Genomic DNA, 4,753 nt, shown 5'->3' on the forward strand with positions numbered 1-4,753 from the left:
TTTAATAACATTACTTACTTCATTGTCGGGTATGCATCGTCGAAAAATTTGGTCAGGACAATACTTAAACAAGTAAGGATCATCCCAATAAAATTTTTTAACTTCTATCAAGAATTTATTCTTATCCTGTGAATTCCAATGAGAAGGCATTTTATTTGTCACAATAAAATTTACAATGTTAGCAAACCAGGTCATAATAGTAGCATAAAACAACTGATCATCTGGAAAATTTTCATTTATTGGTATTTCATTATGAGATGATTCAGTCATTATTCTAGATAAATGATCGGCTACAACATTTTCTTTTCTTTTTTTATCTTTAATTATAATATCGAATTCTTGTAACAATAAAATCCACCGTATTAATCTTGGCTTAGCATCTTGTTTATTTGATAAATATTTTATGGCAGAATGATCAGTGTACACAATAGTAGTAGAACCAATTAAATAAGATCGAAACTTATCTAATGCAAATACTACTGAAAGCAATTCTTTTTAAGTAGTTGAATAATTTATTTGGGCACTATTTAAGGTTCTACTAGCATAATAGATTGCATACGGTTGTCCTTCTTTTCTCTGTCCTAACACAGCTCCTATAGCATAATCACTTGCATCACACATTAATTCAAATGGTAAAGACCAATCTGGAGGTTGTAAATAGGTGAAGTAATTAAAAGATTAATTATTTTTTTAAAAGCATTTCACATTTCTGAGTCCATTCAAATTGTGTATTTTTTGTCAAAAGATTCGAAATTGGTTTAGATATTATGCTGAAATTTTTTATAAACCTTCTATAAAAACCTGCATGACCCAAGAATAATCGAACTTCTTTGACTTTTTTTGGTGATGTTAAATTAGCAATAACATCAACTTTGGCTTTATCAACTTCAATTCCTTTTTCAGATATCACATGACCTAACACAATCCCAGATTTATCCATATAATGACATTTTTTCCAATTTAAAACAAGATTTTTTTCTTCACAACGTTTTAATACTTCTTCTAGGTTTTTAAGACAATTTTCAAATGAGTTTCCAAAAACAGTTATATCATCCATAAAAAATTCTACAAATTCTTCAATCATATCACTGAAAATACTTAACATGCATCTTTGAAAAGTAGCCGGAGCATTACATAAACCAAATGGCATTCTTTTAAATGTAAAAGTTCCGAAAGGACAAGTGAAAGTAGTTTTTTCTTAATCTTCTAATGCTATAGGTATTTGATAATACCCCGAATACCCATCAAGAAAACAGCAATAAGAATTTCCTGCTACTTTTTTCAGAATTTGATCTAAAAATGGTAGTGGAAAATGATCTTTTCTAATTGCATCATTTAATTTTCTATAATCAAACACATACGCCAACTAGATGGAATCCTAGCTTGTCATAACTCTCCCTCTTCATTTTTTATAATAGTGCTGTCTGACTTTTTAGGTACTACTTGTGTTGGACTTACCCATTTACTATCTGAGATTGGATAGATAATTCCAGCGTCTAATAGTTTTAATACTTCATTCTTAACAACTTCCTTCATATGTGGATTTAACCTTCTTTGTGGTTGTTGATATGTTTTAGCATTTTCTTCCAAATGAATTTTATGTGTGCAAATTAAAGGATTTATACCTTTTATATCTTTCAAAGTCCATCCAATTGCATTTTTATATTTCTTAAGTAATTTAATTAAATCTTCTTCTTGATTTGGTAGAAGAGTGGAAGAAATTACAACAGGAAATGTTTTATTTTCACCAAGAAATACATATTTCAATTCGAATGGTAAAACTTTTAATTCAAGTTTTGTATTATCATCTTTTTTAAAATTATTTTCAGACTCAAAACTTTCTATTGAAAAAACTTCAGATTGTTGATTTAAGTTTTCTTCTTGTATATTTTCTTCCATAATTGTTTCAATTTCATTATCATATTCATTTTCATTAATACTTGGTTGTTTACATAAATTGAACACATTAAGTTCTAGAGTCATATTTCCAAAAGACAATTTCATTATTCCATTTCGACAATTAATTAAAGCATTTGAAGTTGCTAGAAATGGTCGTCCCAATATTACTGGAATTTCATTATGTACTTCTATTGGTTGTGTATCCAAAACAATAAAATCTACAGGATATATGAATTTATCAACTTGAACCAACACATCTTCTACAATACCTCTAGGTATTTTGATTGACCTATCCGCCAGTAAGAGAGTAACAGAAGTGGGTTTTAATTCTCCTAAATTAAGTTTTTCATAAACTGAATAAGGAAGTAAATTCACACTTGCTCCCAAATCTAACAAAGCTTTTTTAATTTTATTTTCTCCAATAATACATGAAATTGTTGGACAACCAGGATCTTTATATTTTAAACTAGAATTATTTTGAAGAATAGAACTTACTTGTTCAGCCAAGAATGCTTTCTTCTTCACATGCAATTTTCTCTTCACAGTACATAAGTCTTTTAAAAATTTTGCATATGAAGGTACTTGTTTAATAGCATCTAATAATGGAATATTTATCTTTACTTGTTTAAAAACTTCATAGATATCAGAATCATTTTTTTGTTTTTTATGATTTGTTAATGCATGAGGAAATGGTGGAGGTTTATTTGATTCATTTACTATTTCAGATGATTTATCATTCAACATATTATTTTTAGAATTTAAGGTATCATCATTCTCAAAAGTATCAGGATTATCATCCTTACTCTTTGATTTTAAATGATCCTTGTTTTCATTACTATATGGATCATTAACTATTTTACCACTTCTAAGGGTAATAACAGATTTTATTTGATCAATTTTTTCATTTTTTAATTCTTGATTTTGATTTTTAGGATTAGGTTGAGGTTGAGATGGAAATTTTCCTTTTTCATGAATATTAAGTGCAGATGCAAATTTTGCAAGAGTTTCTTTCAAATCAGTCATAGATTGACTGTTTTGAATATTGATAGATTCTTGCTTTTGGATAAATGCATGAATTACATCTTCAAAGTTTTTTCTTGGAGGTGTAACATAAGGAATATAACCTTGATGATTTTGGTTATTTTGAAAATATTGTTGTGAGGGTTGTGCATTATTATCATTCCTCCAACTAAAATTAGGATGATTTTTCCATCCAGGATTATATGATGTTGAAAAAGGATCTAGTATTGGTTTTTTATAATTGTTAACATAATTTGCTTGTTCATGGAGACATTCTTTAAATGAAGGTAATGTTGGACAATCTTTTGTAGCATGATCATGTGTATCCCATATATGACAAACAATTTCTTGAATACTTTTTAATTGACCACTCTTTTTCATTTCCAATGACTCAATTTTTCTTGCTAAAGCCGCAAGTTTAGCTTGAATATCTATATCATCTTTAAGATTATAGATATCACCCCCATTTGTTGAATTATTGATTTTAGTTGTTGGTGGTTCTATTGTGCCTATATTATCCCAATTTTGAGCATTTTCTGCTAATGAATCCAAATACTCCATAGCTTCATTTGGGTTTTTATCTTCAAAAGTTTTATTACACATGAATTCTATCATTTGCCTATTTTTAGATATTAGACCTTCATAAAAGTGAGAAACTATTCTCCATGTTTCAAAACCATGATGTGGGCATGTATTAAGTAATTCTTTATATCTATCCCAACATTGATAATATGTTTCTCCTTGTTTTTGAGAAAAAGTATTAATTTGTCTTTTAAAAGAGTTTTTCTATGGGAAGGAAAAAACTTTTTGAGAAATTGTTGTTGCATTTATTCCCATGATCTTATTGAACTTGATATCAAATTTTGTAGCCATGTTTTAGCTTTATCGTTTAAAGAAAAAGGGAAAAGCTTTAATCGACTATATCCATGCTACAATTTTGATCATTATAAGTGTTACAAACTTCCTCAAATTCTCTTAGATGTAAATATGGATTTTCATAATCAAAGCCATGAAAATTTGGTAAAAGTTGAATAATTTGAGGTTTAAAGTTGAAATTAGATTCATCAGGAGGAAAAACTAAACAAGATGGGGCACTAGTTCTAATAGGGTTCATATGGTGCCTAAGTGTTCTTAATTGATCATGTTCTTGATTATTATTATTATTGTTATTGTTATTATTGTTATCATTATCTTGATTATTTGAATTATCATCCATGTTTAAATTATTTTCAGATACTCGAATAAGTCTACCACTTTTTTTTCGACTCCAAATACTCATTCAAAAAAAAAACAACACAATACTTATAAATAAAACATAATTAACAAATATAAACTTAATTTATACCTCCCCGACAACGGCGCCAAAAACTTACTACTACTTAAATTATAATTCACCCAAGTGTAGGTTGTCTGCAAGTAATATATTTCGTAAGCACGAGATCGATTTATAGAGAGGTTATTTTAAGTTTAAATTTATTAATTTATTGATTACCAAATGCAAGAACGAACTTTACAAATTATAAATTTTGTCAAGGCTCGAGGATTTATTCTTGGTTTATGCAATATTGTTTAACTAAAAGTAAAACAAAGGAAACCACCATAAATAATGGTTCCAAGAAAATTAAATATTTAAACACACCTAATATAATATAGTTCCCACTATAGAAAATTCCAATTCATCGATATTTTATATATGGTACCTATGATGATATATATAACTATATAAATATATAACTGCATAAAATAAATGTTAAATTAAATCATAATATTTCATTAGAACAACCGGCAGAGCCACGCTATCGTCTAAATGAAATATATGATACAATTATATATA

Source organism: Primulina huaijiensis, chromosome 6 (genome assembly GCF_012295235.1).
Source record: "Primulina huaijiensis isolate GDHJ02 chromosome 6, ASM1229523v2, whole genome shotgun sequence".
Classification (NCBI taxonomy): Eukaryota; Viridiplantae; Streptophyta; class Magnoliopsida; order Lamiales; family Gesneriaceae; genus Primulina; species Primulina huaijiensis.